Source organism: Cherax quadricarinatus, chromosome 74 (assembly GCF_038502225.1).
Source record: "Cherax quadricarinatus isolate ZL_2023a chromosome 74, ASM3850222v1, whole genome shotgun sequence".
Taxonomy (NCBI): domain Eukaryota; kingdom Metazoa; phylum Arthropoda; class Malacostraca; order Decapoda; family Parastacidae; genus Cherax; species Cherax quadricarinatus.
Window position 1 is genome coordinate 16,405,928 of NC_091365.1, and position 24,984 is coordinate 16,430,911.

Sequence of the window (24,984 nt, forward strand, 5' to 3'; positions counted from 1 at the left end):
TATGCTCTCCAAGTCTTTCTACTTTGTTCCATTCTCTCTAAATGACCAAACCACCTCAACAACCCCTCTTCAGCCCTCTTGACTAATACTTTTAGTAACTCCACACATCCTCCTAATTTCCACACTACAAATTCTCTGCATAATATTTACACCACACATTGCCCTTAGACACGACATTTCCACTGCCTCCAGCCTCCTCGCTGCCGCATTTACAAGCCATTCTTCACACCCATATAAGAGCATTGGTACCACTATACTCTTGTACATTCCCTTCTCTGCCTCCATGGATAACGTCTTTTGTGTCCACAGATACCTCAATGCACCACTCACCATTTTTCCCCTCATCAATTCTATGGTTAACCTCGTCCTTCATAAACCCATCTGCTGACAAATCAACTCCCAGATATTTGAAAACATTCACTTCTTTCATACTCCCTCTCTACAATGTGATATCCAATTTTTCTTTATCTAAATTGTTTGATACCCTCATCCCCTCAAGGAAGGTTCCTTGATGTTGGTGAGGGGCTCTTGATTTAGGGAATTGGATCTGTGCTCCAGTTCCCCGAATTAAGCCTGAATGCCTTCCACATCCCCCCTCAGGCGCTGTATAATCCTTTTAGCGCTATCACCTTACTCTTATCTATGTTCACTTTCAACTTTCTACCTTTACACACCCTCCCAAACTTGTCCACTAGCCTTTGTAACTTTTCTCGAGAATCTCCCAAAAGCACAGTATCATCAGCAAAAAGTAACTGTGTCAACTCCCATTTTGTATTTGACTCCCCATAATCTAATCCCACCCCTCTCTCCAACACCCTAGCATTTACTTCTTTTACAACCCTATCTATAAATATGTTAAACAACCATGGTGACATTACACATCCCTGTCTAAGACCAACTTTTACTGGGAAGTAGTCTCCCTCTCTCTTACACACCCTAACCTGAGCCTCACCATCCTCATAAAAACTCTTTACAGCAATTAGTAACTTACTACCTATTCCATATACTTGCAACATTGCCACATTGTCCCCCTATCCACTCTATCATATGCCTTTTCTAAATTCATAAATCAGGCTTGTTTGAGCATACTAGATAGGCATGAAGCATGAATAGAGTGTGAGTAAAGTAGTATTTAGGAAGGAATTAAGGGAAAATTGGTAAGCTGAACTTTAGTCCTGGAGGTGAGAAGTATGACCCTTGCACTCTGAAGTAGGGGATGGGGTTGTTAAGAGTTGAAGAGTCATCTGAATTATGTTGTCACACACTTCTGGCACGACAGCAATCGAATGAATTATTGTAAATGTGTTTCCGTTTTTTGGGGCATCATCCTACCTTTTTGGGAGACAGTCATTGAGGTTAAAAAAAAAATCTAAAGTGGTATTACATTTCAAATGTGTTGTATGCACTGGGGCTTGTTCCCATTGATATCAGGTTCTTTATATACCCAGTGGGAAAATCTAGGTCATCGCTTTACTGGGTGGGCTGCGGCTTCCTCAGAATGGCTGTAATGTAGAGACCAAACTAAATACTGCCCTGTGCACTTACAGGTTACTGTGCATGGTAAGTGGACAGTAACCTATGAACTCAAAAGCTGAGTCTGGCATTGGAGTTGCGGCCCTCAGGTAAGGGCATAGAGGTCAAACAAGAAGCTCGGTGTGGGCCCTGCTTAAATTAATCAACTGGTTTGTTGTTTCTCTACCCTGTCTGACAGAGTGATGTATTGGGCTAGGGCCAAGTGAACATCAGTGAGTAGGTACCAGTCTGGTCCTGTAGCTGACATTTAGCAATATGTTGGTCACTCATGTATACCTTTCTATTAACCATGGGTTTGTTTCTTTTAGTCAACAGGTAAGCTTTTCCTTGTTGGGCTAGATGGTTGGTTGGGTTAATAGAGCTGAAAGTAATTATTATTATTATGTGGATAATAATCTTTCTACCCGTACAATTAGCTACACTCACTGATTATTCCCTGCATGCAGCCTGACTCTCCTCAGAACCTGGTATCACTTTCAAGTAGCCCCTTGTTGCCAGACCCAGGTACTGGCATTCTATCTGATCCCTTTGATTCCTCTGTCCTTCAATCTTTGACTATGACCCTGGCTTCTTCCATGATGTAGCAATGATTTTCAGACTGCACATCAGGGGATAGACTGGCTCAAAGTCATCACCCAAAAGACCTTGATATATGCTGCCATACCTTTTCATTCACATCCCTACAAATATACCATTCTGAAAACCTGGGTAAAAGTCTTTTCCCCTCCAACATCCCATATGGATTATCTCACAAACTATAGTATGTATTAGCAAAGAACTCATTAAATCTATTGCCCCAAATTTCTCCTTCTATGCTCTTGAGTGGGATGTGTATTGTCAATGTACATGATACAGACCAGGCCACCAGTCTTTTTCAAATGCACATTATCAACAATGTCCTAGTCACTATTCACATACACTTGTCCCTCAGTTTGAACTGTGAAACTATCATCTCACACACTATAATAAAGCAAGAGTTTATACAGTGCAGCCCAAACATTCATGAAGAACTCAAGCTCTAAAACTTCCCAGTCACTAAAGTGGAAACTTGTGTCTGCCATGCCTGCAGTCATACATTTTATTGGAGCAATGTAGCTAAACTGCCCTATTGATCGCCAAGACCTACCATCGTTTGTTTATATTGCAGGACACTGCTTACATGTTAGGGAACTCCAAACAATGCCAGACGGCCAAAGCACCAGAATTATTTGTGGTGCTTTGGCCATCTGACAAGATATTACAGATCACTGGCAGAATGCCCAGCTTGTGGTGCAGATCATAATCCATCCTGCAACTAACTTCCCTCTCTCCTTCCCTTAACTGAGGAGAGGCATGTCCAATAATCACAGGATATACAGTATACACCATGAGGTATGTCTCAGTCTATATTTGCCAAGTGTTTAATCCCTACATTAGGAATTAAAGCATTCTTGATGTGGTTAACAGATGGCATGCTGCTTTAATGTCCCTCATGTAGTTGACAGCCTTCAAAATACATTCACCAACCAATAAATACATCACACAAGATGTATACACCATGAGGTGTGTCTCTCAGTGTAGACATACTGAGTTTTTTGTTTTTTTACACAAATTTTACAGGCTAAGAGCTGTTATCCTGCCTCAGCTCACTTCAAAGCCCAGCCTTACCCAAGGCATACTACCCCCCCCCCTCCCCAGATGCAACCCACACCAGTCTACTAACATCCAGGTACCTACTGACTGCTAGGTGAACAGGGGGCAGCAGGTGTAAGGAAACATGCCCAACACTACCATTAGAAAACATCTTATCTCCCTGATACACCCCATCAACTAACTACACGAATACCACCTGGTGGTTCACACTTACACTCACTCACTCATTTGACCATAAACAGAAATATTAATCTCAGTCTTAAAATAATGAATCCTGTTATACTCCAATACTGAAACTATGTACTGTGCCAAAACAAAAGCATTCACATTGCTAAACTCACAAACTAGTATTTAGTCACTTAGCCATAATACCAACTTACCTCATAATTTGTAATATTTTACAATTAAGAATAAAACTAAGTATGCCCGAAATGCCTAGCCATGCTAAGCATTCTAGTGGTACACTCTGTAATCACAATTTCACTACATGTAAACCAAACAATAACCAAATTTCTGTAAACTCAGCATTGTAATCCTTATAGAGAATAAACTTTGAATAATCAAAAAAAAAAAAAAAAAAAAAAAAAAAAAAAAAAAAAAACCATTTCCACCTGTACTGGAGAACAAACCACAGACACTCAGTGAGTGAGCTGAATTATAAATTCTCTCAGTATATTGTAGAACGACCTTTTCCAAGACATAACTGCTCGTCACTTTTGCCAAATTTTGCTATAAATTGCTATTATAGGTGGCCCCCAGTCAGGGTCTTTGATGCATGGGTAACCATAAAGGTTCCAGTGGGTGCATTTCAAACAAAGTGGGTTGTGAATTTTCACTACATGAATATTTATTTTTTGGTAAAAGAAGGGTAGCAAAAACTATTAGTATGTAATATATTTATTGTGTAAAAGATCCATGCTAATATATAATGCTAAAAAAAATATAATTTGGCAAATTAATAAAAAATGCAGAAAATGCTTTTCATATCACATTTTCTGAGTGCTGCATCCAGGTATCTTAAAGACTTCAATTTCTAAACAGCTTCAAGTTCAATGTGCTGTGTATTTTAAGATATTGGTCTCTCTGATATAAGAGAATGCCTCTTCAGTTCAGCTCTGAAGCTGGTGTTTCTTAGTGGATAGCTTGAATTAGCTTTGGGCTGTGCATGTCCTAATTTGCCATTTTATTGAAGAAACTGGCATACTGGGTTTCTATGTGATCACCTGTGAATACCTCGTCTGATTTGCTTCATATCCTCAATATTCTTTTTTATTAACATATTGGCTGTTCCCCACCAAGGTACGGTGGCCTGAAAAAGAAAAACTTTCATCATTCACTCCATCACTGTCTTGCCAGAGGCATGCCTACACTAAAGTTATAAAACTGCAACATTAACACCCGTCCTTCAGAGTGCAGACACTGTACTTCTCATCTCCAGGACTCAAGCCCAGCCTACCGATTTCCCTGAATCCCTTCATAAATGTTACCTTGCTTACAACCCAACAGCACGTCAAGTCCCAAAAACTATTTGTCTCCATTCGCTTGTCTAACATGCTCATGCACGCTTGCTGGAAGTCTAAGCCTCCCGCACACAAAACCTCCCTTACCCCCTCCCTCCAACCTTTCTTAGACTGACCACTATCCTACCTTCCCTCCGCCACAGATTTGTATATCTCGAAGTCATTCTATTTCATTCCATCCTCTCTACATGTTCAAACCATCTCAATAACCCCTCCTTAGCCCTCTGGATAATAGTTTTGGTAATCCCACACCTCCTCCTAATCTCCAAACTATTAATTCTCTGCATTATATTCACACCACACACTGCCCACAGACATGACATCTCCACTGCCTCTAGTTGCAACATTAACAACCCATGGCTCACACCCTTACAAGAGCATTGGTACAACTATACTCTCATACATTCCCCTCTTTGCTTTCATGGATAAAGTTCTTTGTCTCCACAGACTCCTCAGTGCACCACTCACCTTTTTCCCCTCGTCAATTCTGTGATTCGCCTCATCCTTCATAGACCCATCCGCTGACATGTCCATTCCCACCTCTTCCATACTCTCTCCCTCAATACTAACATTTAACTGCATTACAATCTCATTTCACACTCTGCTCTTTTCCTATCATACATTCAATCTTACCTGAGTGACAGACATCGACATGTGACCATTAATGACTGTTGTTCAGCAACCTGATCAATCAAAGTGGTTCCTAGACCCTCTGCTCCTCCTTGTCTACTGTTCATCACTGACCTTCCTAATGCTTCACAGAGACTTAAACCAATTCTTTTTGCAGGCGACAGCTTTTATTACATCAAACGGCGACCGGTTGCACTCAACACTGTAAACGTCAAACTTGCAAAAATATTTACGTACTTCGATCACAACAAACACTAAATAGTGACAAAACCTTATACATACACATAATGTTTGAGCACAAAGCTAACAATGTTCATTCAAACATAAAGATTAAGATTAACAATACACCAATCAATAGGCAGGATGAGGGTAAATTTTTGGGTATGCACCTGGACAGCAAAGTAAAACTCATCAAACATCCAGAGCATCTATAATAAAGAAAAAACAAGACAGTGGGCATTCTCTATATCCTCCAAGCATCCCTCCTCATCTTTTACTACTCTTTAATCAACACATACCTTAGGGAAAAGAACATACATGCAACTAATGTGACATTTTATTGTGGTAACATTTCATTCTCCATAAACTTTGTCAAGCAGTTACAAACAGTACAAGGACACAAATTATATAAGATATAATGTTAGGTGAAAGAGTATAAGCACTGCAGTAGGCTTACTGACCCATGTAGTAGCAGCAGCAGCAGTAGTAGTGTAGTAGTAGCAGCAGTAGTAGTAGTGTAGTAGCAACAGTGGTAGTAGTAGTGAAGTAGCTCTTGGTGCTATGTGATGACAGGGTCGATTGTCTTGAGTAGAATTCTTTCTAATACGTACCTCAGAAATGGCAAAGCTACCTTTATTTTGTTTAATTGTGTCTGAAATAGAGATTAAAGATGATTCAAAGCATTTGCATCACTGCAAATTAACTTCTTTGATCATCAGGCAGGCATAATTGAATCTCATTAACCAGATGTAACCTGCACATGCCAGTTGTTCCACATTATTTTTCCCTATTTATAGTTGACCTTGAAGGTCGATTGGATGAGGCTTTCTCAAGTTATGAATGAGAAGACTGTACCTGAGTACATGTATATGTACCGGCTCTGGAATAAAGCTGTACGAAAATTTGATATTTAACAGCTCATGGAACTTAAAAATAATGAAACAGAGAATTTTCAATACAGTGGTATCTCAGGATACAAACTTAATTCGTTCCAGAAGGTTGTTCGAGTGCCGATACTGAACGAATTTGTTCCCATAAGGAATAATGTAAGTTAGATTAATCCGTTTCAGACCCCCAAAAATACACTTACAAGAGCACTTGCATAAATACACTTACATAACCGTTTGAGTTTTGAGCTGCTCACATCCAAGGGTACCACTGTATACACCTCTCAGTTACATTATATTTCAAATTTTCTATAAGCCTATAAGAAAAACATTTGATATTTATTTTTAGAGAGCTGGAACTTGGATACCTCCTATTAGTTAGCAGAGAGGAGAGCTGAAAAGCTGAAGTAAAATCTTGTAAATTGGACCAAACAATGTGCAATAACACTCCAAAGTTTCCAATTAGTCAGATATATCACCTCTGAGAGTTGGAAGTTGATGGGATGAGGCGTTCACAGATTATCGCCTGAAAATTTTCAACTAGTGTGGAAAACTTTGATAATTTTCTTGTGATTTGTGTGTTAATTGATAGGAATGTAATGTTTATGTTATGGTGTAGGCGTGTATCTTTAATGTGACTTTTTAAAAGGTGTTAAATCATAGGAAAACCTATATTCCCTACAATTTCCTTATTTATTGTAATCGGTGTAGTTTAGAGGAAATTAATATTCTGTTAAGGAAAATGTATTACATCTAAATGTCACTGAATTTAAATAAATATGTGTAAAAGAAAAACGTTTTGGTAGGAAGCCGGGAATGTGGTGTATAATGTGTACATAGTACTAATGAGTGGGGTAATTAATCAAGGACCATCAGAGCCGATAGAAATATTGGCTGAATTTTGTAACGAATGGATAAAGGAAATCAAAGCGCATCTGGAAGTGTCTAAATATATAGTGTAATCTTCAAAATGATACTGATAAGGATGAAAAAAGAGATGCAATGTTAACAAGATGAGGAATAATATCACCATGTGCACTGCAATAATTTATGTTCTCCTCCCTGTGTGTATTAAACTTCACACTACAGGTAAGGTAGCTAGTTATTAGTCAATACATGTATTAAGGAGACATTAAGATATATCACCAATGGAATAAATGGGTAAATGCAACTTACGTTTATAATTAGTGTACAGCCTCTCCTCACTTAACGATGGAGTTCTGTTAATAAGACCACATCAGTAAACAAATTCGTCGCTAAGTGAGGAGCATACTACGTATAATGGTAGTGGGTTTGTTTCAGCCATCTTTGATATTGTTTTAATGTCACTTTTATACCATTTATAACATTTCTGGTATATTTTTAAGTGTTTATACAGTAGTGTACTGTATATTATAATAAACAGAATAGAGATACAGTGGACCCTCGGGTAATGGCGGCATCGGTTAACGCCAAAATCTGATAGCAGCACGTTTTTGCATCAAAATATTGGCTACCTAACGCTCAAGAACTCGGTTCAGAACATTCGTCCTGAACGTGTCTGTGCAGCCTGAGCCCATGTAAAGCCAGTGTACCATTGTTTACAAGCCAGGGAGGACGATTCCACGCGTACAATAAGTGTCAGGGGCCCGAGACTGTTCAACTGCCTCCCAGCACACATAAGGGGGATTACCAACAGACCCCTGGCAGTCTTCAAGCTGGCACTGGACAAGCACCTAAAGTCAGTTCCTGATCAGCCGGGCTGTGGCTCGTACGTTGGTTTGCGTGCAGCCAGCAGCAACAGCCTGGTTGATCAGGCTCTGATCCACCAGGAGGCCTGGTCACAGACCGGGCCGCGGGGGCGTTGACCCCCGGAACTCTCTCCAGGTAAACTCCAGGTAAACATGCAATATATTTTGTATTATTCCATTGTTTTTAGTGCTTGTAACTGCTAAATAAGCCACCATGGGCCCAAAGAAAGCTTCTAGTGCCAGCCCTGCAGTAAAGAAGGAAAGAGGCACAATAGAATTCAGAAAAAACTCATAGCAAAGTACAAAAGTGGAGGAAGAAGAGAGAGAGGGGAGAATGTGCCTTCTGTAGTGAATCAGTGATTCTACGATATGTACGATACTAAAGCAGCAGGTATCAATAAAAGCTATAGTGCCAGCCATCGATAAAGTGTAGAATTAACAGTGTAGCAAGTAAGTTAGGCGATTAAGCGATAGAAAAACGACATGAAAGTAACTCTCCAATGTTGTTGGATGTGTATCGGGCCAATGAACATATGCCAGCCTGCTACGTATCTTCCACCACCCTAAACCTCTGCCAGCATCTCCTCCATCAAACTAACTAATTAAACTAACATCTCCTCCAGGGTAAGTGTAAATATAAAAATGTAAGTATAAAAGTAAATATAAGTGTAAATATAAAAAGACCCCAATGGAAATACGTAAGTCACTCTGACTTTTTGGGGTTATCTTAGGTACTTTACACATATGCTGCTATGTATGATAATCTATTTATGTAACTATTTGTGTATACCTGAATAAACTTACTATGTATAAATTAAAATGTAAATATTTCTTATAAATTACATACATTGTTTAAGTGTGAATAGTGGTGGTATAGTGGTAGTGGGTTCTGCCTCCACCACCACCACCACTATGTAGGCTTCTGTCAGTGGCCCTTATAAACCCAACAACAACACTACCACCACTTACTGCTCACATACATGACATTTTATTCATTCTAGGGCATATGTCATGTTTCTATGTTATTAATATTGTTTATTATGCCATATTAGATGAATTGTGATAGATAAATAAGCTGTAGAGATGATGATAGTGTCATACTGAGACATAATAAACTCGTCTCCCTCTCGCCTCCTACCTGTCTTCCATACACCAACAAGAGTCAATAAAGGTAAGCGTGATGTTAAATGTTCATTTATTCATTTAATTAGTGTTTTATATTTATATGTCATTGTTTTCTCTATGTATATCTATATTTAATCTTTAAAAAAAATATTTTTTGTTAATACTTTTGGCTGTCTGAAACAGATTAATTGGATTTCTGTTATTTCTTATGGGGAAAATTAATTCGGCTAAAGGCAAAATCGGTTAAAGGCAAGCTCTCCGGAACGGATTAATGTCATTACCCGACGGTCCATTGTAATCAGCTCTAATATACATTACTTAGGTATGCATACTGGTCAGAGAGCTCGTCTTAAGTCTGAGTCGTCGTTAAACGAGTACGTCACTAAGTGAGGAGAGGCTGTATTAACCCTTTCTGGGTCAGTCACGTACACGTATGTCTTCACCTACGGTCAATCATGTACTTATACACATAAATTCTAGAGTCTTCAAATCAAGCAGGAGAAAGCTGGTGGGCTTACATGTGAGAGAATGGGTCTGCACAGTCAGTGCGTGCAGTATAAAAAAAATCTTGGAGCCAGTGGTGCATTGTGGGAATGCCATTTCAATATGCCTTGTTTACCATGCCTTGCGGTAAGAAATACCTCACTGACCAAAAGCAATACCCAGAAAACCAGAAGGAAGGAAGGAAGAAAGGAAGGAAAAAAGGAAGGAATAGATAAAAGGAAGGAAGGAAGAAGTAAGGAAAGGAGGTAGGTAGGAAGGAAGGAATCTAGAGATGAATGTAAGGAAGGTAGGAAGGACGACCCAGACGACCATCAACCTAGGATGACCCAAAAAGTCAAAGTTGAGTGATTTCCATGTGGGTGGTGTGGTGGGGAAGAAGGCATGGGTCCCCATGGGTACTGGCAAAGGCAGTGAGGGTAGTGATTAATGGTATAATGTGTCACTGTGATACCAGCCACGCCCTGACTCAGCACATTCACAAGTTCACCCACACACAACAACTAGCTTCCAGAAGCTTTAGCAGTTCTAGGATCATGTCCAGTGGCTATATATGTGTATATATATTATAGAACAAAAGTAATAAACAACTTTTTTTATTGTTGGTTTGTGTGTACATGTTTTGTAAACAATACAATGTGAGGTTACACGTCAATACTAACCAATCTAATGAGGTCAAAAAGACTGCATTATGAAAACAGATTTCATGACATAAAAGGTGGTATGAAAAAGACCTGGAAAACCTTATATGAAATTCTAGGATCTAAAAAGCTGTCACAAAACAGAATGATTAACTTTACTAAACCAGACGAACCTCTCCTCCAGCCAACCGATACTGCCAACAAAATGTTTTTCTCTACAGTAGGAGCAAAACTAGCAAGTATTATCCCAAGCTCAAATATTCACCTAAAACACTACCTCACTGGCAACTACCCAAATATTCTACTTTTATCCGCAACAAAGTCTACTGAAATCTCGCTTATCATCAAAACACTAAAAAACAAGACAGGAAACCTAAATAACTTACCACAACTCGTATAAAAAAAACTTCATGTGTCACCAATTATTGCAACTCTAAGATATCCACTAAATCTTCCACCTTCCCATCCATACTCAAGACAGCAAGAGTCACCCCGATCCTCAAAGGAGGTGATCCAACTGAATTAAACAATTATAGGCCTGTATCAAACCTCCCCTTACTATCTAAAATCTTCGAAAAATTAATACACAAACAAGTCTACTTCTACTTCGTATCCCACAACATACTCAACCCTTGTCAGTTTGGGTTCAGACCGAAAAAAAGTACTAATGATGCTATTATACATATACTTGAACTAATATATTCTGCACTCGAGAAAACTGAATTTCCCCTGGGGCTGTTCAGAGACTTAAGATAAGCTTTTGATACAGTTAACCATAACCTTTTGCACCAAAAACTCGAACATTACGGGATGATGCAAGGGAGAGACTTGTTTGCTTTATGCTCAGCAAGGCAGATGACTGCAACATTCCTTTCACTAATTATGAACTTGATGCAGCACTAACTAAGGGCAACTCCACGTCGCCTGGTGAGGATGGTATTACTTACAACATACTCAGATTGCTGTGTCGAGTACCAGGTAATCCTTTACTTGAATTATATAACATGAGTTATGTCACTGGGGAGCTCCCTAAATCATGGACCAATAGCCTCATTATTCCCATTCCAAAGCCCAATCAACAAAACTCATTTCGCCCAATATCCCTTACTAGCTGCTTGTGTAAAACATTTGAAAGGATGATTCTTAATCGTCTTATGCACAGAATTAAGGAATTCTTGTCACCCCGGTTGCATGGCTTCATGCATGGAAGGAGTGTGCATCATTGCATTACCACCTTTCTCACTCTGCACACTGACAGCTCATACACTACGTTCCTTGACCTTAAATCCCCTTTTGATGTAGCCAACAGACATGTAATCATTAGTGAACTTGCCAGAATGGATGTTGGAGGATGGCTTCTCCGCTGGATTAAAGGTTACCTGTCCAACAGAAAGTCGTCTGTGTTGTTCCAGGGACATAGAAGTGTAACTAAAGATTTTGAATTAGGAACCCCACAGGGAGGTGTGCTTAGTCCCACCCTTTTCAACATTTTGATTAATGCCTTACTTAATGCCATGCCTAGCCAGCCCCATCATTATATGGTTAGTTTTGCTGATGACATAATGATTCACACTACCGGATTCTCCAACACCCAAAACATTCTTAATCATGTACTAGCCTCGTGTCAGGACCTGGGGTTAATAATCTCAGGGGATAAAACAAAGATACTCAACAGGCGTCCTCCTCGGCAGAGAGGCACAGTTCGTCAGATCCAGTTGCATGATGGGTCTCTTCTAGAATATGTAAGCAGATACAGGTATCTAGGCTTTGAGGTTCCACTACTTGGACCTGTTGTAACGAGACTTTGTCGCCAATACAAAGAAAGGCTGAGAGCACTTAGAGTTGTGGCAGGTTTTCATCCCAGGTATGGTGCTAATGTTAAAATTGTGAAAATGATGTATCTTGCTTATATTAGATCATTGGTTGATTATGCAGCGCCACTACTTGCACTCGTGTCTGACTGGAAGCTTGGAGGGCTGGAAAAACTGCAAAACGAAGCAATGAGGATCATCCTAGGATGCCCTCGTACTGCCAAAATTTTAAATATGCGGAAAGAACTTAATATTCCAAGCATTAGAGATCGTGTTACTGAAAGAAATATCCTTATTGGGGTCAATATGCTTAGGCTAGCCCATTCAAACCCCTGCACAGAAGCCCTCCAAACTTTCCTCAGCACTGGTGAACATCCTTCCAGATGGATCGAAAAAACTGGAACCGACCTCCGCATGAACCAGCTACATGATCTATATCAAGTTGGACAACAGAGACATTTCCCTGCTCCATGGGATATTACCCCATTCCAAACTATCATTCCTCCATTTCCCCCCAAAACTCTTCTTAAATCACAACCAAAGCTTCGTCTTGAAGCCAAACATGATGCCTTAAGCTGTATTGATAACTTAGTCACACAGAACAATCTTTCACAAATTATTTACGTCGATGGTTCTGTTCACCAGTCCACTGGTGCAGCAGGTAGTGCTGCTGTTGTCACACAGAGTGATGGCTCTCATAAAGAAATTGGAGCACGCATCAAACAGAACTGTTTGCCATACTCCTTGCACTCAAATGTGTCCATGTATCTAAGGTTGACACTTTAATTGTAACTGATTCTCTGTCATCCATAAATGCTCTCAACTCATTAAGTATAAATTGTGGCATGCTTGTGTCAGAAGCCAGACACAGGTATGGTAGGATTGTGGACAGTGGAGTCAGAGTGCACATGCTGTGGATTCCATCTCACATTGGTCTTCAGATGCATGATAGAACTGATAAATTGGCTAAGCTGTATGCTTTCAAAGAGGGGGTAGATTACAATCTTGGGTTGTCATTTAGCAGTTTGAGAACAATAATACGAAAAGAACTTCAAATGAACTTTATTGACTTAAGACTTAGGGAGATTGACACAAGTCAGTCCATCTATCATCATTCCATCATGCAGGAGGAGCCACATGTCTATGGTGCATCCAACAAGATAAGCAGACTCTTGGATGTCACTACTGCCCGACTCCGGCTGGGTTAGTTGTTTAAACTAACACCACCAGATGTAGACCAAACGAAATGTAAACTTTGCCAGATGGACTATTGTCACACCTTGCGTCATTATGTACTGGAGTGTGATCAAATTAATGAATTTAGAAACAACTCACTCAGAAATGTTCAAGAAATGGCAAAGTATTTTATCCACAGTGGTATATTGCAGACCATTCTGGAGAAATACCCTGACTTTGCTAGCTGTAAATAAAGCATTACCACATGTGTGCATGTGTGTGTGTGTGTGTGTGTGTGTGTGTGTGTGTGTGTGTGTGTGTGTGTGTGTGTGTGTGTGTGTGTGTGTGTGTGTGTGTGTGTGCGTGTGTGTGTGTGTGCGTGTGTGGGTGTGTGTGCGTGTGTGGGTGTGTGTGTGTGTGTGTGGGTGTGTGTGTGTGGGTGTGTACTCACCTATTTGTGGTTGCAGGGGTCGAGTCCTAGCTCCTGGCCCCGAGGGTGTGTGTGTGGGTGTGTGTGAGGGTGTGTGTGTGTGGGTGTTGGTGTGTGTGTGTGTGGGTGTGTGTGTGTGTGTGTGTGTGTGTGTGTGTGTGTGTGTGTGTGTGCGTGTGTGTGGGTGTGTGTGAGGGTGTGTGTGCGGGTGTGTGTGAGGGTGTGTGTGTGTGTGTGTGTGCGTGTGTGGGTGTGTGTGTGCGTGTGTGGGTGTGTGTGTGCGTGTGTGGGTGTGTGTGTGCGTGTGTGGGTGTGTGTGAGGGTGTGTGTGTGTGGGTGTTGGTGTGTGTGTGTGTGGGTGTGTGTGTGTGGGTGTGCGTCCTTGTGTGTATGCATATATTTGTACGCTCGTGTGCACATGTCCGTGCGTGCGCCCTGGTGTGTGTATGTGCGCGCGCGCGCTAGTGTGGGTGTATGATCCACTTAATATTTGTATTTATAACTCATTACAATTGTGACCAGGTGTGGACGTATCAGTGGTTCATTACTTTGTAATTTGTTCATGACTGTAACCATGTATAGGAGTGAAGCTGATTCATTACCTCTGTAACTTGCCATGATTGTGACCAGATCTACCTGGAGTTCATTACCTTTGTACCTAGTTCAGCTATCATAACTTTGGGGTCCAGTCACTGGACCCATTATGTACCTTTGTAATCTTTTGACTACCGCCCACAGGATGGGTATGGGGTGCATAAAGATATTAAACTAAAGTGTGTGTGTACTCACCTAGTTGTACTCACCTAGTTGAGGTTGCGGGGGTCGAGTCCGAGCTCCTGGCCCCGCCTCTTCACTGATCGCTACTAGGTCACTCTCCCTGAGCCGTGAGCTTTATCATACCTCTGCTTAAAGCTATGTATGGATCCTGCGTGTTTGTGTGTGTGTGTGTGTGTGTGTGTGTGTGTGTGTGTGTGTGTGTGTGTGTGTGTGTGTGTGTGTGTGACTCAACAATCAATATTTGCACCAATAACTCACTACAGTTGTGACCGGGTGTGGAAGTGTGAATTGCTCATTACTCTATAATTTGTTCATGATTGTAGCCATGTATAAACGTAAGTAACCATTCTACAGAATTCATTACCTTTGTAACTTGTGAGCTCATTACCTTTGTACCTAGTTCAGCCATCACAACTTTGGGGGCCCAGTCCCTGGACCCATTACGTACCTCTGTAATCTGTAAATACCTTTGTAACTTGTCATGATTGTGACCAGACTTACCTGGAGTTCATTACCTTTGTAAATTGTGAGTTCATTACCTTTGTAAATTGTGAGTTCATTACCTTTGTAAATTGTGAGTTCATTACCTCTGTAACTTGCTCAGCTATCAAAACTTTGGAGTCCAGTCCCTGGACCAATTATGTACCTCTGTAATCTTTTGACTACCGCCCACAGGATGGGTATGGGGTGCATAATAAACATATTAAACTAAAAAACTAACTCGATTACCTAAAATCTTATCTTAACAATAGAACCCAGTATGTATACACAAATGGAGCCAGCTCCACTACACAACCTGTTCCTGTTGGAGTCCCACAGGGGAGTGTTCTTGGCCCACTTCTCTTTCTCATTTACATCAATGACCTATCAAACGCATCTAATCTCCTTAAACTCATTTTATTTGCACATGACACAACTTATGTCTTCTCTCACCCAAACCTAACCATACTAACAGACACAGTAAATGGTGAACTGCTAAAAATATCTACTTGGATGATTACCAACAAACTTACTCTCAATAAAGACAAAACCTACTTTATGCTCTTCGGAAACAGAGCTTCAAGTGTACAGCTAAACATACTGATAAATGGTTCACCTATCTCGAGACAGGCAGAGGGCAAATTTCCAGGTCTCCATCTTGACTGCAGTCTCAAATTTCAGAAACAGATACAGCAAATTTCCAAGACAGTCTCCAAAACAGTAGGCATCCTTTCAAAGATACGGTACTATGTACCCCAGTCAGCTCTTCTAGCTTTGTACCACTCTCTCATTTACCCTTACCTCACCTATGGTATTTGTGCATGGGGCTCAACCACAGCAAATCACCTTAAGCCTTTAATAACCCAGCAAAAACCTGCAGTGCGATTCATTACTAACTCCTGCGTTAGACAACACAGTCCACCACTTTTCAAGAGTCTTAACTTGCTAAATATACAAAACATCCACACATATTATTGTGCCTACTACATACACAGAACACTATACTCTAATGTAAACCCCCCTCTCAAACTTCTTGATAACTATAACAGAACACACAACCATAATACGAGACACAGATCACTCTTCAATATTCCCCTGTGTTCATCTCTCCCTATGCAAAAATGCTATGCACGTAAAAGGCCCGAAGATCTGGAGTTCATTGCCAGAACAAACTAAAGGACCCCTGTCTGCAAATCAGTTTAAGGCTCAAATAAGAAATCACCTCATCACCCAAAATTAACCAGACAAACCATACCTAATCACTACCAGTTTCTCAAAAGCTACTTATACTGTGCTGATGAATATTCAACCACTTACTACTTCGAAATTATGATGTCTGTTCTTTTCATTGTTTTAAATAGTAGTAGATTGTAATACAGTACATCATAATGTAAATTGTTCCATTATAATACCAAATTTTATTGTTTTAAATACTACTACTAAACTGTAATACATCACACTATAAATTGTTACATTGTAATATTAACTAATTCAATAGTGTAAAAAGTCTCTACTAGACTTATCAAAGCCATGTAGCATCACCTGATATAATATTCAGTTCTCCTGTACTCACTAACTCATCTAATGACCATATGTATTATTGCCTTAAGAGATAAGATAAGATTTTGTTCGGATTTTTAACCCCGGAGGGTTAGCCACCCAGGATAACCCAAGAAAGTCAGTGCGTCATCGAGGACTGTCTAACTTATTTCCATTGGGGTCCTTAATCTTGTCCCCCAGGATGCGACCCACACCAGTCGACTAACACCCAGGTACCTATTTGCTGCTAGATGAACAGGACAATAGGTGTAAGGAAACGTGTCGGAATTTCCACCCGCCGGGAATCGAACCCGGGCCCTCCGTGTGTGAAGCGGGAGCTTTAGCCACCAGACCACCGGGTCACTAAAGTTAATCTAAGTTTGCCCGATATGCTCTGCATACAGAGGGGCTTTTGGCATGTACACCCAACTATTATATTCCTCTGTACAACCATGTAATTTGTCAAAATAAAAAATCTAAATCTAAATCTAAGCATTAAACCCAAAGGCTAGTGCATCTTATAGTCTGAGAATCCAAAATCAGTGCAAACCACCTTAGAAACCAAGCTGATAGTCTCAGGTAGCTTAACATCTTTATTATTAGGGAACACCTATCAAATCTCGATTGGGGTTATCTAACTAATGATTTTATTGACGCTGATCATACTTATGATTACGAAGGGATCTCCATTAATGATTTTTTTCTTAATAATGTACACCATGCTCAGAGTTTACCTGGAGTTTACCTGGAGAGAGTTCCGGGGGTCAACGCCCCCGCGGCCCGGTCAGTGACCAGGCCTCCTGGTGGATCAGAGCCTGATCAACCAGGACCTCTGAAAATTGGGAATGGGCAGCTGACGGATAACGAACTGGAAATGTGTTCCTTATTTAATGACTATTTTTTGTCAGTTTTTACACAGGAAGATGTAAATGAGACTCCAGAAATTAACAATTATTCAGTTCCTGACGAATTCAAGTTGACTAATATTACTGTCACGAGAGACATGGTTATCAAACAGATAGACAATCTGAAGCAAAATAAGTCCCCGGGGCCCGACGAGTTGTTTTCCAGGGTACTTAAGGAATGCAAGATGGAACTTAGTCAGCCATTAATCAGTGTGTTTAATGCGTCCATCCTTACTGGTGTGCCCGAGTTGTGGAAGCTGGCTAATGTGGTTCCTATATTCAAATCAGGGGACAAGTCCGTTCCTTCAAATTACCATCCAATAAGCCTGACATCTATAGTGGGCAAGTTACTATAACCAATTATAGCTGACATTGTTAGAAGTCACCTTGAAGAGCATAACTTGATAAATGAATCTCAGCATGGGATCACTGGGTCAGCTAGCTTCAATAAGATTCGTCCAACTAGGTATATTTCTACTTACATTTGTGGACACAGTGGTGCCTATGCTAACCTTCCTATGGTATAGAAATATACCTAGTTGGACGAATCTTATTGAAGCTAGCTGGCCCAGTGGCTAACGCGACAGTCTGGAGTTTTGAGACTCTTACCGCGGGTTCAAACCCCATCCGTGGTATGGTTTGTTTGCAATCGTGTCATTACGATTTCGCGAGTCAAGAAAGCATTGAGTTTCGATTAATAGGGTCAAATCTGAATGGGGATTAGTCACTAGTGGTGTTCCACAAGGATCAGTTTTAGGCCCTCTCTTGTTCATAATTTACATTAATGACCTTGAAGCAAATCTGCTGATGATACAAAGATAGGCCGTATGATTCATTCTGAGGAGGATAGCAATGAACTCCAGGAGGATTTGGACAATTAATGTCTTGGTCTGAAAAATGGCAGATAAAGTTCACTGTGGATAAGTGTAAGGTACAGAGTTGAATAACTATAGGCCAATATCCAACTTACACCCTCTCTCAAAAATCTTCGAAAAATTAATTCATAAACGAATCTACTCCTACCTTATCCAAAACTTTGGGGGCCCAGTCCCTGGACCCATTACGTACCTCTGTAATCTGTAAATACCTTTGTAACTTGTCATGATTGTGACCAGACTTACCTGGAGTTCATTACCTTTGTAAATTGTGAGTTCATTACCTTTGTAAATTGTGAGTTCATTACCTTTGTAAATTGTGAGTTCATTACCTTTGTAAATTGTGAGTTCATTACCTCTGTAACTTGCTCAGCTATCAAAACTTTGGAGTTCAGTCCCTGGACCAATTATGTACCTCTGTAATCTTTTGACTACCGCCCACAGGATGGGTATGGGGTGCATAATAAACATATTAAACTAACTAACTCCTACCTTATCTCCCAAAACATACTCAACCCCTGCCAATTTGGATTCAGGCCTAATAAAAATACTAATGATGCTATTATACACATGCTAGAACATATATACACTGCAATAGAGAAAAAAGAAGTCCCACTGGGGATCTTCATTGACTTACGTAAAGCTTTTGATACAGTTGACCATGACTTGCTCCACGTAAAATTGTCACACTATGGTATAAGAGGGCACTCCCTCAACTACCTCAAGTCATACCTCAGCAACAGAAGCCAATATGTGTACGCAAATGGGGCAAACTCTTCTGCGCAACCAATTACAGTTGGTGTCCCACAGGGAAGTGTCCTTGGCCCTCTTCTCTTTCTCCTATACATAAATGACCTACCAAATGCTTCGCAATTACTCAAACCCACACTATTTGCAGATGACACTACATACGTCTTCTCTCACCCGAGCCCAGTCACGCTAGCCAATACTGTAAATACCGAATTACAGAAAATATCTTCCTGGATGAGGACTAACATACTTACACTAAACATTGACAAAACCTACTTCATTCAGTTTGGTAACAGAGCTACAGATGTCCCTCTTAACATAATGATAAACGTATCACCTATCACAAAGCTAACAGAGGGAAAATTCTTAGGAATCCACCTTGATAATAGACTCAAATTTCATACACATATACAACAAATTTCTAAGAAAATTTCCAAGACTGTAGGCATACTACCGAAGATACGGTACTATGCTCCACAGTCAACCCTCCTGGCCCTATATCACTCTCTTATTTACCCCTATCTCACCTATGGAATTTGTGCATGGGGCTCAACAACAATTAACCATCTCAGACCACTAATTACCCAACAAAAGGCTGCAGTTAGAATGATAACAAATTCTCACTACAGGCAGCACACTCCACCAATATTCAATACACTAAACCTACTCATACAAAACATCCATACTTATTACTGCACCTATTACATACATAGAACACTTAACTCTGATATTAACCCTCCCCTCAAACATCTCCTTGCCAACCTCAACAGAATACATGACCATAACACAAGGCACAGATCACTCTTTGATGTTCCTCGTGTCCATCTCACACTATGCAAAAACTCAATGCACATAAAAGGCCCTAAAATCTGGAATTCATTACCTGTAAATATAAAAGAAACACTACCTGTTTATAAATTCAAGTCTCTTCTCAAAGATCACTTACTTTACCTGGAGACCCTCCAGGTCTCCAGGTAAACTCACCCAAAACCAAATAAATACTGAATAACTGAACCTTATAAATTGTATATCTTAAATGTTTCTCACAATTATATCACATAAATATTAAACCTAAAACCCAATCTAACTTTATTATTTTTTAAATACACTACCTAACAGAATACTCCATACGACTGAATGTACAACAATGCATGCAACCATATGACCTGTCTTTGTAATACTCATTTGTGCTTTATAGTTATCTGTTTACAATAATGTATTATCACTGATTTCATCATTGCTTAGTTAATTTTAAGCCAGCCCGAAATGCTATGCATAGTATAAGTGGCTTTGGCATGCTGCTCTTATCTGTATTTTTTTGTACCTCTGTATGTATGCTCAAATTGTTAATAAATAAATAAAATACTAGTCCTTGGTAATGAAAATAACCCTCGAAGCTATAAACTAGGTGAAGCAGAGCTTGATCATACAAAATGTAAAAAAGACTTGGGAGTCATGGTAAGCAGAAACCTAAAGCCAAGACAGCAGTGTCTAAGTGTGCGCAACGAGACTAACAGATTACTTGGATTTATCTCAAGAAGTATAAGTAACACAAGTCCAAAGGTTATTTTACAGCTCTATACATCACTAGTGAGGCCTCATTTAGATTATGCTGCTCAGTTTTGGTCTCCTTACTACAGGATGGATATAGACTCATTGGAGAACATACAGAGAAGAATGACTAAAATGATTTACTGTGTAAGGAATCTCCCGTATGAAGATAGACTTAAAGCCTTAAATCTCCACTATCTGGAGAGACGTGGAATGAGGGGAGATATCATTGACGTGTATAAGTGGATGATGGGCATAAACAAAGGAGATATTAATAAAGTACTGAGGGTGTCGAACCGGGTAAGAACCAGAAATAATGGATTTAAGTTGGATAAATTTAGATTTAGAAAGGACATAGGTAAGTACTGGTTTTCTAACAGAGTTGTGGATGCATGGAACAATCTTCCCAGTAGGGTGATAGAGGCTAGGACCTTGGGTAGCTTTAAGAAAGAAGAGATTGGACAAATATATGAGTGGAAGGGGCTGGGTTTGATTGGTGTCATTGGGTACGGGAGTTAATTCATGGGTAGAGGTCGTTTTGATAAGGACCCACCTTGTATGGGCCAGTAGGCCTTCTGCACTGTTCCTCCATTCTTATGTTCTTATGTTCACAATACTTACCCTGTTGGCGGTAGTCAAAAGATTACAGAGGTATATAATGGGTCTAGGGACTGGGCCACAAAGTTTTGATCGATGAATAAGTCAGTGGTAATGAGCTAAACAAGTTACAGTGGTAATGAACTATTTACATGTTTATATCTGGTTACAATTGTAATGAGCTTGAGGCGGATCAAAAGAGTCGTTCTCGGAATCTACTGATAACCAGTGATTGCTTCATCACTAAGCGGGTCTTCATCTGACAAAGACCACCATCATAATAAACTTTCCTATTTCCTGATGAACAAAACTCCACTATTTCGTCAAATCCCACTTGACTGATAACGATTCTGTGCCCAAAGAGTTGAGAACAAAGAGATATATATAATCAGTTTATTGTATTATTGGGTGACTGTGTAGCCTATTTTTTTACACTGATATAAGTAGCTCTTAACAATGGAGTGGTCCTCCAGGCTCATGCGTCACTAACATGCATCATAGAGTTAATCTTCATTCTATTTTTATAAACACAATTAGGTGCACTCGCAGGGTGCCACTACCATACCCTTGATGGTGGCATACAGTAGTGATAACACCTGTGGTGTCCTACCATACTGTGATGGTGACATACAGTAGTGGTAGACCTACGGTCTCCTGCTACCATACACTTAATGGTGACACAATAGTGGTAACATCTATAGTGTTCTGCTACCATACTTTGTATATTTATATCGTGGGAAAAAGCCTGCTATATTTCCCTGTCGTATTTCATCACACAAGGATGGCTTATCTCACACGCGGGGAAAAAATGGAATCTTCTCTCTCATGATCTCTTGGGAGATGACGGGATGCAGGTGCAACTGTATTGTACAAAACACTGAACCCGTGTGGATCATTAAAGGATTTGTTGAAGTTTGATCAAACTCGAGAATGCCTCGTCCAACCGACTTCAAATTCTCAACTCCAGTGTCCATTATTATAATCAAATAAAACGCTAAACTGACAAGTCAGTGATCATAAGTCAAAGGCAGGACCGTGTGCAAGAAGGGAAGATGAGGTAAAAGCGGTAAGGCGTTGGTGTCGGTGGAGGTAAATCCTGAGAGCTTGCTGGTAAACCAGACAATCCACAAGAAAGTGAAGAACCGAAATAGGGACCCGACAAACCTCACAGAGAGGAAGAGGGTGTCGTTTCATGAGATATCCATGGGTAAGGTAAGTATGGCCGATGCGAAGACGGGAGAGTGTAATCTTCCAAGTACGGCAATGGTGGTAATAAGATGGCCATAAACCTAATAGTGGTTTAATAGAGTGCAATTTGTTATGGTGCATGTCTAACCACTGCTGTTGCGAACGGCTACGAAGACAGGCAGAGATGACTATAAAATAATCCCTGAACAGAATACCTCTATAGGATAAAAGAAGATCACGTACCGCTGGTCACGCAACAGCATCTGCATGTTAGTTGCCCTGAACATCAATGTGTCCAGGGACCCAACAGAAAATAATGTCTGTTTTTGCTAGCCACATGGCATAACCAAAGTTGAATACGAAGGACCAATGGACGAGAGGAATCAAATTGTTTAATGGCCTGTAAAGTGCTGAGGGAATCTGAAGTTATCACAAACAGATACAGATACTAATGCCGGAAAAAAAATCCCCCCCCAGTACCAACAATACCACCAGTCCGACAACATTCTTCTTTGCAAATATACAGGGTCTAAAGCCAGCAACAAACAACAAAATACCTTTCATCCGTGGACTGCTTGCAGAGGCAAAGGCAATGTTCGCGGCTTTCACTGAGACCCACATAAAGGATCACTTGGACAACGAAATATGGATCCCAGGTTACAACCTATACAGATGTGACAGAGTGAACAGGCAAAAGGGGGGGGGGGGTTTCCTGTAAATTGCAGAGTCACTTGTTTGCACAGAACTGCTTAATGCCTCAAATGATGTAGTGGAAGTTTTAGCAGTAAAGGTCGAGAACCAAAACCTAGTCATTGTGGTAGTCTACAAGCCTCCGGATGCAACATCCCAGCAATTCCAGGAACAGCTGTTAAAAATTGACCACTGTCTGGAAAATCTTCCAGCTCCTGCACCCAACATCTTGCTCCTGGGGGATTTCAACTTAAGGCACCTAAAATGGAGGAATATAGCAAATAATATTGTTGCAGTAATTACACCAGGAGGCAGCTCTGATGAAAACTCACACTCACACGAGCTTTTAAATCTCTGCACAAAATTCAATTTAAACCAGCAAATAATAGAGCCTACTAGACTGGAGAATACACTAGACCTCATCTTCACTAACAATGATGATTTGATAAGAAATGTCACCATATCAAAAACAAAATACTCAGATCACAACATAATTGAGGTTCAGACATGTATGCGTGGAGCCCCAGACCGACATAATGAGACTAGTCACGAGGGAGCATTCACCAAATTCAACTTCAATAACAAAAACATAAAGTGGGACCAAGTAAACCAAGTCCTAACCGATATAAGCTGGGAAGATATACTAAGCAACACAGACCCCAACTTATGCCTAGAACAGATTAACTCGGTGGCACTCGATGTTTGCACAAGGCTTATTCCTCTAAGAAAAAGGAGGAGTAGATGTAAAATAGAAAGAGACAGGCGCTCCCTTTACAGGCGACAGAAAAGAATAACAGAGCGGCTAAAAGAGGTCAATATATCTGAAATGCGTAGGGAGACACTGGTCAGAGAAATAGCAAGCATCGAACTTAAGCTAAAAGAATCCTTTAGGAGTCAGGAATCGCGGGAAGAACTAAAAGCCATAAATGAAATCGAAAGAAACCCAAAGTATTTCTTCTCCTATGCCAAATCAAAATCGAGAACAACGTCCAGTATTGGGCCCCTACTTAAACAAGATGGGTCCTACACAGATGACAGCAAGGAAATGAGTGAGCTACTGAAGTCCCAGTATGACTCAGTTTTTAACAAGCCGCTAACCAGACTGAGAGTCGAAGATCAAAATGAATTTTTTATGAGAGAGCCACAAAATTTGATTAACACAAGCCTATCCGATGTTATCCTGACGCCAAATGACTTCGAACAGGCGATAAATGACATGCCCGTGCACTCTGCCCCAGGGCCAGACTCATGGAACTCTGTGTTCATCAAGAACTGCAAGAAGCCCCTATCACGAGCCTTTTCCATCCTATGGAGAGGGAGCATGGACACGGGGGTCGTCCCACAGTTACTAAAAACAACAGACAGCCCCACTCCACAAAGGGGGCAGTAAAGCAACAGCAAAGAACTACAGACCAATAGCACTAACATCCCATATCATAAAATTCTTTGAAAGGGTCCTAAGAAGCAAGATCACCACCCATCTAGAAACCCATCAGTTACACAACCCAGGGCAACATGGGTTTAGAACAGGTCGCTCCTGTCTGTCTCAACTATTGGATCACTACGACAAGGTCCTAAATGCACTAGAAGACAAAAAGAATGCAGATGTAATATATACAGACTTTGCAAAAGCCTTCGACAAGTGTGACCATGGCGTAATAGCGCACAAAATGCGTGCTAAAGGAATAACAGGAAAAGTCGGTCGATGGATCTATAATTTCCTCACTAACAGAACACAGAGAGTAGTCGTCAACAGAGTAAAGTCCGAGGCAGCTACGGTGAAAAGCTCTGTTCCAC

General features: G+C 40.5%; 1 long non-coding RNA gene across 2 annotated transcripts; it reads right to left on the reverse strand.

The window, feature by feature from the left end:
• Positions 1 to 3,926: 3,926 nt before the first annotated feature.
• LOC128700120 (uncharacterized) lies at positions 3,927 to 11,174 on the reverse strand. Of its 2 annotated transcripts, none has more exons than XR_008408714.2 (4): positions 10,805 to 11,174; positions 5,996 to 6,186; positions 5,319 to 5,517; positions 3,927 to 4,474 (listed from the first exon to the last, which is right to left on the reverse strand). It is a non-coding gene; the product is annotated as an uncharacterized lncRNA (long non-coding RNA). The 2 variants fall into 2 exon arrangements; XR_008408715.2 differs by lacking the exon at positions 10,805 to 11,174 and adding an exon at positions 10,592 to 10,778.
• Between the last annotated feature and the right edge of the window lie 13,810 nt (positions 11,175 to 24,984).